The sequence below is a fragment of the Eurosta solidaginis genome, chromosome 3 (genome assembly GCF_040869045.1).
Source record: "Eurosta solidaginis isolate ZX-2024a chromosome 3, ASM4086904v1, whole genome shotgun sequence".
NCBI classification, from domain to species: domain Eukaryota; kingdom Metazoa; phylum Arthropoda; class Insecta; order Diptera; family Tephritidae; genus Eurosta; species Eurosta solidaginis.
The window spans coordinates 211,045,974-211,060,341 of record NC_090321.1 but is presented as its reverse complement, the minus strand read 5'-3'; positions in this window follow the sequence as shown (position 1 = coordinate 211,060,341).

Here is a 14,368-nt window from a genome sequence, read left to right as displayed (position 1 = left end):
ATCAGCACTGAAATCTAGCGAAGAATCAATCTTGCCAATAAATGCTACTTTGGACTAGGTAGGCAATTGAAAAGTAAAGTTCTCTCTCGGCGAACGAAAATCATACTCTACAAGTCACTTATCGTACCCGTCCTGCTATATGAGGCAGAAGCATGGACCATGACAACAGCAGATAAAGCGGCTTTGGGAGTGTTCGAGAGAAAAGTTCTTCGAAAGATTTATGGACCTCTACGCGTTGGCGATGGCGAGTACCGAAGAAGATTTAATGATGAGCTGTACGAGCTATACGCAGACATTAACATAGTCCAGCGAATTAAAACGCAGCGGCTGCGCTGGCTAGGCCATGTTATGCGAATGAAAGATGATGCTCCGGCCAAGAAAGTGTTTCTATCGGAACCCGCCTATGGAAGCAGAGGTAGAATATAATCTTTGATTGTATTTTCTTCAATTTTCTACAAACTTTTCAAATGTAATTATAAGTTTTGGTATGGAGCTCCTTAAAAAAATATAACAAATATGTAAAATCAAATGAAATTTACATAGAATTGTGGTGAAATTACTTGAAATTGAATTGAAAATTTGCTTTTTCCACACCACCCGGGAGATACGCCGTTGGCGCGCTACCGAAGTTAGTTTTGGGTGCTCGGTTCCCCAGTATGCCTATGTCACCAATATAAACTACATATACATATATCGGCCATTTACTTCAATAGCGTCATAATTTAAAAAACACGAATTTTTAGTTAAGAACGAAGAAATGTGCTAAAGGAATTTAACCTATTTCACACCACCGGTTAGGTATGCAATCGGCGCTTTACTATTACATATGTATTTATAATTAATTAAATAAAATTATAATTAATTAAATTGATTATAAATACATATGTAATATGTAAACGAAAACGAAAATTTCGAATAGAATAGAGGATACCTTCATAAAAAATAAAAAAAAAAAAAATATGAAAAAAGTATATAATGGAAAAGAAAGCAGAGTTTCTAAACAAATTTAAAATAAAAGCAAAAAAATAAAGTACTTAAAATACAAAAAAATTAAATGAAGGGAATAAGCAGTTCCATATCAAAACGCAATAAATGCACTTAAATTTTTCCGCGATTTAATGTTATCATTGTGGGAATATGAAGATTCTAATGCTCGGATATTTAATGTGAGAATTCCAATTGTTCTTTGCAAGACCGCCCCTCAAGTATTCGATTGACGTTTGATGCTGTTATGGATGGTTGCGTCAAAGCGTCTGTAACGCGAGTATGCCTGTTGAAAGCGGGTAGGGACAATGAGATTAAGCTTGAATGCTTGAGAATCACAGATATTCATTTTAACACTTCGTATTCGTGACCAATTTAATGGTGGTTAAGTGTATTTTAAGCATAGAGTTCAAATAGCTAATAAAATGCCAGCTACGTAAATGAAACTTTATGCGCTGCATAGAAGTAAGGGAGCACGGGTAGGTAATGTGAAGCGTCTAATTGAATTTAAATGATGCGAATGGATTTCAGTTTAGTTTAAGCATTGTGTGAGTGCTATTAAAGATCTTGATAATATTATGGCTTATATAAATGAGAAGTACGGCTTTTAAGTGGTTAGTAAATCTCATATTTAGGTTATAAACATTTAGCCTAGTAGTGAGTTTCTAAGATATGAACGCATATTGGTAGAGAGGGCTCCTATTTCATGAAGCTTTTTCAACGCTTTGATTGCTTTTTTGCAAAGCCCCGATATTAAAAGTTGCGCTGAAAGTGTTTGAAAACATTCATGCCACCCTATCTTACTACGGGCGGTGATCAAACTGGCTCCATACGGGATTTTTGTAAAAAGAGTGGGATTTCAGATGGAGCTTTGAGATGAACAGTAAAATTTGCTCGGCTGAGTGGAGTTATAACTCAGATATCTTCTGAAGAAAAGTTTTTAAAGGTCATCCCAAAATTTAAACTTTTATCAAAGTTTCACCTGAAGCAGTAAATCTCCAAATCCTTTACAGCTTTCTGGAAATGAGAAAGAGCTTTACAAAGCATTTCTTTTAAGAATATATAGCTTTATGATCGGACTCGTTTAGGGTATATATGTATGTATCTGTGAAATGATGAAAGTTATGGGATCTCAATAAACATCGTGGGAGATCAGCTTGCTTAATGTCAAGGAACAATCACACAAAGCAGAGATGTACACCGCAAACAGAGCTTCGAACAAGTTAAAGTACGACACCAAAATCCATCATAACACATATTTACTGGCATATACATATGTACTATATAGCGTAATAAATAATACTAGTATCGCCTGTGGTCACAATTCGACTAACGTGTATTTTTTCAACTCAGTCTATGCATCAAGTGTTGGAAATATAGCAAACTGGTCTAACTTACTTAACTTTTTCTTTAAAATTTTGAATTTATCTAAGATTTTGTACTTTTTGATTGTATTTTCTTAAATTTTCTACAAAATTTTCACATGTAATTATAACGTTTTGGTATGGAGCTCCTTAAAAAAATATATAAAAATTATGTAAAATCATATGAAATTGACATAGAATTATGGTGAAATTACTTTTTGAATTGAAAAATAGGTTTTTCCACACCACCCGGAAGGTCCCCGTTGGCGCGCTACCGAAGTAAGTTTTGGGAGCTCGGTTCCCCAGTAGGCCTATATCACCCATATACAGTGAGTGTCACCTTATTTGATGCAGCCACAAAAATTACATTTAAACGCCCATATCTTTTGATCAAAAAAAGATATTCAAAAAAAATAAAAGACACAGTAATATTAGCATTGTTTTTTATTTAAAAATCATTACAAATACTAGACATTTTTTATTTAGTCCTTACAATCAAAAAAGTAATGAAAAAAGCAGTATATTTCACATGAGCAGCTTAAATGATGCAGCAATAAAAGAATAAAACAAAAACGAATTCTTGAATTTATAAGTAAACTCAGTACTTTGTCTGGTAACCGTTTTGTGAGATAACTGATTTTATACGATCCTCCATTGAGCCGACAAGTTTTTCAGTTAAATCCGGTGAAATTTTTGACCATTCTTCGAGAAGTGCTGCTTTGAGGGTTTCTTTGCTAGAAATATGGTGTTTTCGTATGTTTTTTTCTAGTAGGGACCATAAATTCTCAATGACATTTAAGTCAGGAGACTGCGCTGGTGGTTCCATTACGTGGGGACAATTCCATATCAACCACTGCTGGACAATTCCTGATTTATGTTTCGGGTCATTGTCTTGATAAAATCTAAAGTTGCTCCGTAGACCTAGTTTTTCAGCACTTTGAAGCAAGTTTTCCTTTAGAATGTTAAGATACATATTCTTATCCATGATTCCATCTATAAAAACAAGGTTTCCAACGCCCGAAGCAGCCATACATGCCCAAACCATAACACTCCCACCGCCGTGTTTCACAGACGCACGTAAATTCTTATTATCGAGTTGTTTGTTGGGTTTACGCCAAACCATCGACCTTCCATCCGATCCAAATATATTAAACTTGGACTCGTCAGAAAATATCACAGTGTTCCAAAATGTGGAATCCTTCAGAACGTAATTTTTGGCGAATTTCAAACGACTAGCCTTATTTTTTGAATTAATGAACGGCTTTTTGAGTGAAACTCGACCATGAAAATCATGTGATCGTAAGATACGGCGGATAGTTGATGCACTACATTCCTTCCCAACGAAGCTTTTCACTTGATCAGCCAATTTTTGTGCCGACAATTTGGGATTTTCACTAATTTTTCTAACGATATATCGTTCGTCAGTTTGTGTAAATATTTTATTTGGCGCTTCTCTGCCCTTGTTTTTTACACGATTTTCTTTTAAAAACCGTTCGATTATGTGCTGAACTGTAGACGATGGAATATTAACCATTTCAGCTATTGAACGCTGACTTTTCCCATTCTTAAAGTGGTGAATTACCAATTCTCGTTGTTCTACACTGGTGCGTCGTCCCATTTTTTTGTTCTTAGTAATCAAATTACTCATTCACGCTAAAAAATGTACTAATTCTATGAAAAAACAATTATTTTGTGGATAGCGTCATTTTTTTTTACCAAAAAGCCAAGGCAACGTGATCACTACCATTAAAAGCTGAGTGCATCAAATAAGCTGCTCATATGAAATATACTGGTTTTTCATTTTTTATTGGTTTGCAAGGATTAAGTGAAAAATTTTTTTTACATGACATGTTTTTTAAGTAGAAAACAATGCTACTTTTATTAAGACTATTGATTTTTCCAAATATCTTTATTGGTTCAAAAGTTATGGGCGTTTAAATGTAATTTTTGTGGCTGCATCAAATAAGGTGACACTCACGTACACATATCGCCCATTTACGTCAATAGTGTCATAATTCAAAAAACACGTACTTTTAGTTAAAAATTAAGAAATTTGCTAAAGGAATTTAGCCTATTTCACGCCACCCGTTTAAGTTGGTATAAATACATATCTAATATGTAAGTGTGACACAAAACAAAAATTTCGAGTAAAATAGAGGATACCTTCATAAAAAATAAAATAAAAATATAAAAAAAATATGTAATGAGAAAGAAGGCAGAGTTTACTAAAAAAATGTTTAGTTAAAGAAAAAAAAATAAAGTACTTAAATTGCGAAAAATTAAGTAAAGTGAACAACCAGTTCCATATAAAAACGCAACAAGTGCACTTATACTTTTTTCCGGGTTTTAATGTGATCATTGTAGAAATATGAAGATTCTAATATTCGGATATTTAATGTTGGGATCCCATTGAGATATATGTACGTAATTAATTTGTATTAAATTTGTAAACACTCCATTTCATGAATATATATGACCATATCTACCATAAAATATCGTCTATGAACAATATAATACTAAGATATAACAGAGAAGAATAAATTAGAAACAAAGGAAAAACAAAAACATTGAAATTATTCACGCAATCATATTTACTAAAATAAAATTGATTTCATAACTTTAAGCGACATAAACCAATTAGGGTTTTGGGATCTAAGCATCCGATTAATGGATATATAATCCAACAAAGTTAGCCTAATAATAAATACTAGTATCGCCCGTGGTCGAAATTCGACCAAATTGTATTTTTATACTCAGTTGAGCAGAGCTCACAGAGTATATTAAGTTTGGTTGGATAACGGGTCGAAAAAAAATTTGATTGAGCCATGTCCGTCCGTCCGTCCGTTAACACGATAACTTGAGTAAATTTCGAGGTATCTTGATGAAATTTGGTATGTAGGTTCCCGTGCACTCATCTCAGATCGCTATTTAAAATGAACGATATCGGACTATAACCACGCCCACTTTTTCGATATCGAAAATTTCGAAAAACCGAAAAAATGCGATAATTCATTGCCAAAGGCGGCTAAAGCGATGAAACTTGGTAGATGGGTTGACATTATGACGCAGAATAGAAAATTAGTAAGATTTTGGACAATGGGCGTGGCACCGCCCACTTTTACAAGAAGGTAATTTAAAAGTTTTGCAAGCTGTAATTTGGCAGTCGTTGAAGATATCATGATGAAATTTGGCAGGAACGTTACTACTATTACTATATATGTGCTAAATAAAAATTAGCAAAATTGGATGAAGTACACGCCCACTTTTTAAAAAATTTTTTTTTTAAATTCAAATTTTAACAAAAAATTTAATATCTTTACTATATATAAATAAATTAAGTCAAAATTCAACTCCAGTAATAATATGATGCAACAAAATACAAAAATAAAAGAAAATTTCAAAATGGGCGTGGCTCCGCCCATTTTCATTTAGTTTGTCTAGAATACTTTTAATGCCATAAGTCGAACAAAAATTTACCAATCCTTCTCAAATTTGGTAGGAGCCTAGATTCTGTGACGGTAACTGTTCTCTGTGAAAATGGACGAAATCGGCGGAAGCCACGCCCAGTTTTTATACACAGTCCACCGTCTGTCCTTCCGCTCGGCCGTTAACACAATAACTTCAGCAAAAACCGATATATCTTTACTAAACTTAGCCCACGTACTTATCTGAACTCACTTTATCTTGGTATAAAAAACGGCCGAAATCCGACCATAACCACGCCCACTTTATCGATATCGAAAATTATGAAAAATGAAAAAAATGCCATAATTCTATACCAACTACGAAAAAAGGGATGAAACATGGTAACTGGATTGGTTTATTGACGCAAAATATAACTTTGGAAAAAACTTTGTAAAATGGGTGTGACACCTACCATATTAAGTAGAAGAAAATGAAAAAGTTCTACAAGGCGAAATCAACAGCCCTTGGAATCTTGGCAGGAATACTGTTAGTGGTATTGCATATATAAATAAATTAGCAGTACCCGACAGATGATTTTCTGGATCACCTGGTCCACATTTTGGTCGATATCGCGAGAACGCCTTCACATATACATCTAAGGGCCACTCGCTTTTAAAACCCTCATTAATACTTTTAATTTGATATCCATATCGTACAAACACATTCTAGAGTCACCCTGGCCCACCCTAATGGCGATATCTCGAAAAGGCGTCCACCTATAGACCTAATGCCCACTCCCTCTTAAAATGCTCAGTAACACTTTTAGTTTGATACCCATATCGTACAAACATTCTACAGTCACCCCTGGCCCTCCCTAATGGCGATATCTCGGAAAGGCGTCCACCTATATACCTAATGTCCACTCCCTCTTAAAATGCTCAGTAACACCTTTCGTTTGATACCCATATCGTACAAACATTCTAGAGTCATCCCTGGGCCACCCTAATGGCGATATCTCGAAAAGGCGTCCACCTATAGACCTAATGTCCACTCCCTCTTAAAATGCTCAGTAACACCTTTCGTTTGATATCCATATCGTACAAACATTCTAGAGTCACCCCTGGCTCACCCTAATGGCGATATCTCGAAAAGGCGTCCACCTATAGAACTAAGGATTACTCCCTTTTAAAATACTCATTACCACCTTTCATTTGATACCCATATCGTACAAACACATTCTAGAGTCATCCTGGCCCACCCTAATGGCGATATCTCGAAAAGGCGTCCACCTATAGACCTAATGCCCACTCCCTCTTAAAATGCTCAGTAACACCTTTCGTTTGATACCCATATCGTACAAACATTCTAGAGTCACCCCTGGCCCACCCTAATGGCGATATCTCGAAAAGGCGTCCACCTATAGACCTAATGCCCACTCCCTCTTAAAATGCTCAGTAACACCTTTCGTTTGATACCCATATCGTACAAACATTCTAGAGTCACCCTTGGTCCACCTTTATGGCGATATCTCGAAAAGGCGTCCACCTATAGAACTAAGGATTACTCCCTTTTAAAATACTCATTACCACCTTTCATTTGATACCCATATCGTACAAAAACATTCTAGAGTCACCCCTGGCCCACCCTAATGGCGATATCTCGAAAAGGCGTCCACCTATAGACCTAATGCCCACTCCCTCTTAAAATGCTCAGTAACACCTTTCGTTTGATACCCATATCGTACAAACATTCTAGAGTCACCCCTGGCCCACCCTAATGGCGATATCTCGAAAAGGCGTCCACCTATAGACCTAATGCCCACTCCCTCTTAAAATGCTCAGTAACACCTTTCGTTTGATACCAATATCGTACAAGCACATTCTAGAGTCACCCCTGGCCCACCCTAATGACGATATCTCGAAAAGGCGTCCACCTATAGACCTCATGCCCACTCCCTCTTAAAATGCTCAGTAGCACTTTTCGTTTGATACCCATATCGTACAAACATTCTAGGGTCACCCTTCGTCCACCTTTATGGCGATATCTCGAAAAGGCGTCCACCTATAGAACTAAGGATTACTCCCTTTTAAAATTTTCATTACCATCTTTCATTTGATACCCATATCATACAAACACATTCTAGAGTCACCCCTGGCCCACCCTAATGGCGACATTTCGAAAAGGCGTCCACCTATAGACCTAATGCCCACTCCCTCTTAAAATGTTCAGTAAAACCTTTCAGTTGATTCCCATACCGTACAACTAGAGACACCCCTGGTCCACCTTTATGGCGATATCTCGAAACGGCGTCCACCTATGGAACTAAGGATCACTCCTTTTCAAAATACTCATTAACAGCTTTCATTTGATACCCATATCGTACAAACATATTCTAGAGTCACCCCTGGTCCACCTTTATGGCGATTTCTCGAAAAGGCGTTCACCTATAGAACTAAAGCCCATTCCCTTTTAAAATACTCATTATCACCTTTCATTTGATACCCATATCGTACAAACACATTCTAGAGTCAGCCCTGGTCCACCTTTATGGCGATATCCCTAAATGGCGTCCATCCATAGAACTATGGCCTACTCTCTCTTAAAATACTCTTTAATACCTTCCATTTGATACACATGCCATACAACCACATTCCTAGGTTCATTTTCCTACATGGTGATTTTCCTTATTTTGTCTCCATAGCTCTCAACTGAGTATGTAATGTTCGGTTACACCCGAACTTAGCCTTCCTTACTTGTTTTCAACTGTGTTGGGGTTGTGCAATAATGCGGTAATAGTTGAGCAGTGAGTGGAAATATAGCAAACTGATCTATCTTACTTAAAGTTCTCATTAAAATTTTGAATTTGACCTAAGACGTTATAATCTTTGATTGTATTTTCTTAAATTTTCTACAAATTTTCAAATGTAATTATAAGTTTTGGTATGGAGCTCCTTAAAAAAATATAACAAATATGTAAAATCAAATGAAATTTACATAGAATTGTGGTGAAATTACTTGAAATTGAATTGAAAATTTGCTTTTTCCACACCACCCGGGAGATACGCCGTTGGCGCCCTACCGAAGTTAGTTTTGGGTGCTCGGTTCCCCAGTAGGCCTATATCACCCATATAAACTACATATAAATATAATATATATATATATTATTATTATATGTATATTATATTTATATGTAGTTTATATGGGTGATATAGGCCTACTGGGGAACCGAGCACCCAAAACTAACTTCGGTAGGGCGCCAACGGCGTATCTCCCGGGTGGTGTGGAAAAAGCAAATTATATATATATATATATATATATATATATATATATAACAAAAATTTTAAATAAAATATTCCAGGTAAAATAAAGTGTAACAGGTAACTCACAAATAATAAAATAAGTAAATATAAATAAATTAAAAACTTAACACAACAACAAATATATACATATTTAACATTACTGGTCTCTTTTCGTCAGCATGATTATCAATTTATTTGTTTAAAAATTATTTGCGAAAAATATAACCACATAAGCAAATAACCTGATAAGCACGCTTTCGTGAATAGACCAAATGTAATTAAATAAAATTTTTAAGTGCATATATACACTTATCACCATGCCATATATAACTGCAATATGAAAAATTTAAAATATAATTTTACACAGTATTGAAGAATATCTTGATTTTAACTAACCTCGAGTACTGCCCATTTCGCAAGAATAAAAGGGAAAACGAGTAAAGGAGAGACACCATAAATATATACTTAGATACATTACTTCGTCTACATGTAAATGTTTTAAAAACTTTTCTCAGTTAACGCGAATTTAAATTCATGGATTTGCATTGCTTACATTTAGCAGTTTGGATTTATAACTTCGGGGAAAACAATATTTTTCGTGAATACCCTTTCATCGCCAGCTAAGTGACCTTGATTATTATGTTCGCTTACATAAAACTTTAGACTGTCAAAGGACCTGACTCTACTTGCAGCTACGTATAATTGCCCATGTGTAAATACAGGCCGCCTCAACAAAATTCCAACTTTTTCAAACGATTGACCTTGCGACTTATTTATGGTCATTGCGAAAGATGGTATTACTGGAAACTGGGTCCGTTGGAAATTAAAGGGTAATATGGTTCCTGAATAAGTTAATTTGATGCGCGGAATAAGAATTCGTTTGCCTTTTGAATGTCCGGTTAAAACTTCACAATCAATTGCGTTGTTGTGAAGGCACTTAACCCTCATTCGTGTCCCGTTCACTAAGGCATCGTATTAAGGTTTCGAATGAGCAGCACGACGCAATTAAGCTTCAGTGAAAGCTTATGCGGTGGAAGTCCGCTCACATTGAGGGAATTCAGAAACTCAGTGGGATAATTATTGACTTCTCTTTCATCGTCGCAAATAATTTTATCAAAACTATTATATGTTTTGAATGAACCAGGTATGCGATTAAGTATGTCATTATTAACCAGGGAGCAGTCCTCAATGGTTGCTGCTAAAATTACAGAACTCACAACTTGATCTGACAATAAATTTTCTTCAATATTTCCAAATACGTCAGCAATTAGGTTATCTTCATTTCCCACTAATTGCTGTGGTATTTCAATGACATTATCTCCAAACTGTGGATATAAAGGTGTTTGACCATCACCAATTTGATTTAAAAATTCTACAAACTGCAGCTCGTGTGGTAATGATCTCATGTTTTGGTTTAATGTTTCATGATGAAAAGAGGCAAATTCATTCCAACTAATAATACAGTTTTCAACCAAAACAGCACGTGATCCATGAGGAACAACGGGTAGAATTTGTCTATAATCGCCACAAAAAAGTATTGTTTTCCCAGCAAACAGCTTGCATTTATCATTTTCATCGGAACACAAATCACGCAGTAGTCTATCTATAGCTTTCAAAATTAAAAGTGGGCACATGGAAATTTCGTCAATTATTATCAGCGCAGCTGAATTTATATATCTTCCTTGAGCACTGTTTGGGGTGATATTCGGTACAGAATTTTCGACAACAGGAATGGGTAATTTAAACACATTGTGCACTGTTCTTCCACCAATCAAAAGAGTTGATGCTATGCCACTAAAAGCAGTCGCAATACATGGAAGATTAAGTGAATTCAACCTGTGAATTAAAGCAGTTTGCATACAAGTTTTACCGCAACCTGCATGAGCAGTAACGCAGAACACATTAGAACCAGTATCATGAGACTGTATTTCCTGGATAACGCGGTCTATTATTGTACGTTGCTCGTTGTTTGATCGTGAGTAATAGTCTTCAAATAAAATTAGCTCATTTTCAGGTTGAGGAACATCTGCACTTGTTACAGCCGGATTTGCTGTGGGCACTGGTAATCCAAGGCTGTGACATGTCACGTTATGACTAAGTAGCACATCTTCGATTTCTAATAGTGCACGATTAAATGAAAATGTTTCATCGCTTTCTCTCAGGAAATCTTCAGAAAGTGAATTTTTAAACTCATTCCACAGCGCCAAAGCATTTGCTGGAACATTTAGCGCACATATCACAGCAAATAAGTGACGCATTTGTTTAGGAGAATGAAATTGTCGCGCTTCTTCTAAGCACTCGCGCCATTCGTTATGATTTGAGGCGATTCCCCTAGCACGACACGCTTCCAAAAATGTATTATATATAACCCCATTATATGTTCGAACGTCCATAAATGATTTTGGCCCAGTTACATGTAAAAGGAGCAAACGTAAATGGAAGAGTTCAATATCTTTCGGCGACACTACATACATGCGAGCAATAGTTTTATCACCGCCTTGCTGTCTTTTTTTCCATTTCTTGGTTTTATCTTCCCAAGTATAATGCAATGGAATTTCTAAATATTTATATGAATTTGCCGAAGGATCTTCAATATTCAAATGAAAAAATGCCAACAACTTGGTTTTTCTCAAATTCTGAACAGCTCGTTGTGCCTGACCATTAGTAAACACAACGTTTTGTCTTTGCGGTAAGTGAACGTCAAGTCGCGTTATTGAATGGGACTGACAGTGCATAGGGAATTGGAAAATTCTTCAAGCCGCTTCAGTGGAACCAACGTAACGTCCATTCAAAAAGTTTTGAATCTCGTCACAATTGTCTACTTCACCAGCATTAATGTGTTCAGTAGCTAACCTGACAGTTGCACTGTCATATCCTTTATATACATATTTATAAATGTATTTCACACTTTTAACCGTTGAGCAAACCTCAACATTAATGTGGCAATTAAATTTGGCAAGCAAATATGGATTATATGGTACAACATAACGGTTATCAAGAGACGCACCACGAATATCAACACTAACACCATTACCACGTATTCTATACATTGGAAACCGTGTGGACTCGCAAAAATTTTTGGGAAAACTCTTGGAACAATTACCATTTCTCATGCAAACTGCGTTAACATTCAAAGCACCACATGGCCCATGCATCATATGTTTCGAAACGTATTCATGCAATTTTGGGTTTATTTCAATGTCAGGAATTTCCGCACATACGGCTTTGTCTATATCACTAACACCTTCAAGTTTATCCCTTTCATCTAATGTTAGCAATATGTGCGCATGAGGCAAACCTCTCTTTTGAAATTCTATTGTATAAATATAAGCAGCAACAGTACCGAAAACTTTTTTTGTAGTTATTGTGCTTATTAAATCATTTAGTTTCGCACTGAACACGCGCACTATAATTTCTGGGCGATAATTTGGTGTTTCATTGAAATCAGCACTCCTGGTAATTTCTGGCCAATTTGGATTGCATGTCATTGTAATACACAGAGATGGTTTACCAAAATGACGGACTATATTCATAGCGTCCAAATAGTTTTGGTACATGTTTCTGGGAGAGCCGGTGAATGAAGATGGCAGAATAATTCTTCTTCCAATATTTTCATGTCCATTACTATGAGGATTTGTGATCAGATAATCTGTTATGTTATACAAAACATCACACCTCAGGTTTTCTTGATTAAGTCTTAAAAAGTTAAGTCTTGTTCCCTCAACTCGAACATACATATCTACAATCCACTGTAGATAAAGCTTTTTAGAATGATGTAGAAGACTGAATTCGTCTCTGATCGCAAGTCGAAATGACGCGAACTCAAGCATAGTAGTTTTAATTCTAGCTCGACTTGAAGTAGACGTACTTCGTCTGCTATGCAATGTATCAGGATGCCATCCCGCGTTTCCATTGGGAAATAGTAGTGGATAGGCCAGCAGATCCAAAGATGAATCTAAACCGGAAATATTCTTTACCTTACCACTCCTTTTATAAAATGATACCATCCTTCTATCAAATGGAGGTTCACCATCTGTTGTACTAAATATCACGGCAACATCTGTTGCAAGAGCATCATTAAATCTACCCATCTCTATATTCGGCATCTCACGATTAACCGTAATGAGTAAACACATTTCCTTATATATATTTTCGTGTTTACTACAGTGTTCTTTCATGGAAATAAAAGGCCGAACAAAAGGGTTAACTTGATTCAATTGGGCAGATATTTCTGTCATCAAGCCTCTATCGCATAATGCATTTGATGGTTCTTTCAGTCTAAAAGTATTTGCGGTATCAACATCATAGAAATATAACTGAGCATAGCAGGGATTCGACCTAGCATTTTGCTCATGCGTTAAAGGGCCAGCTCTGTGATAAAATATATTGTGAATTTTAAAATAATAAACACCTTGCGTAACATTCTCTGCTATTTCTGCTTCAGAACTAACCATCGCAAAAGATGAATTGAAACTACGTATATTTTCAAAGTAATTTGTTGATCTCCGCTTTAAAACCAGGTTATTGGGGCGTAAACCCTCATATAAATTACTGAAAAACTGATTTTGTGTTAACGGTGCCAAAGTTACTTTTCCCTTTTGACAACGCAACGAAAAGGAATTTCTGCTTCTTGCAGTGATTTCTTTCTCGAAATGCATTGCATTACAATGCTCACAACGTAAATCCATATTTCCAATATCAAAGCTAATAAAATTAGGAGGTACATCGTTCAAAGCACCCTTAAAACTATCAACCGATGCGAGAGATGTGTTAACATTAGGAGGTCTCTCCCTATTACTATCCCTGTCTCTTCTTCTTGTAAGTCGTGGCATTATACATATATGAATGAAAATAAATTAAGAAACAAAATTAATTTCAAAATGCCCATGAAAATATTTCAGAATTGATCGTGAAAATAATTTCAAATAATCCAGTAATAATTGTCGAAAAACACAGTTCTAGTGAAGGTAGTGAAAATTTTTACATGCTTCAGTTTTTAGTAATGCATTTATGAAAAATTCCTTTCTTGTAATGAATTCAAGTTATTTGAAAACATAATAATAAACATTTTCTAAAGCCTTTTTACTTGCCCTAGGATACGAACCTGGGATGTTGTTCCTGTAACAACAAAACTTACTCCCCGAAGGTAGGCCTTTACCGAATACGAATCTGGTACGATCCGATACTTGCACCTTCTGGTATTAGGCAGGCGGGAACGAATTTTGGCCCCTTGAACCTACGGGTCTGTGGATTTTAGTAGCCTCTTACGATAGGCATGCCTGCCGCGGGAATTTTCTGAGCCCCTTAACCCTCAGG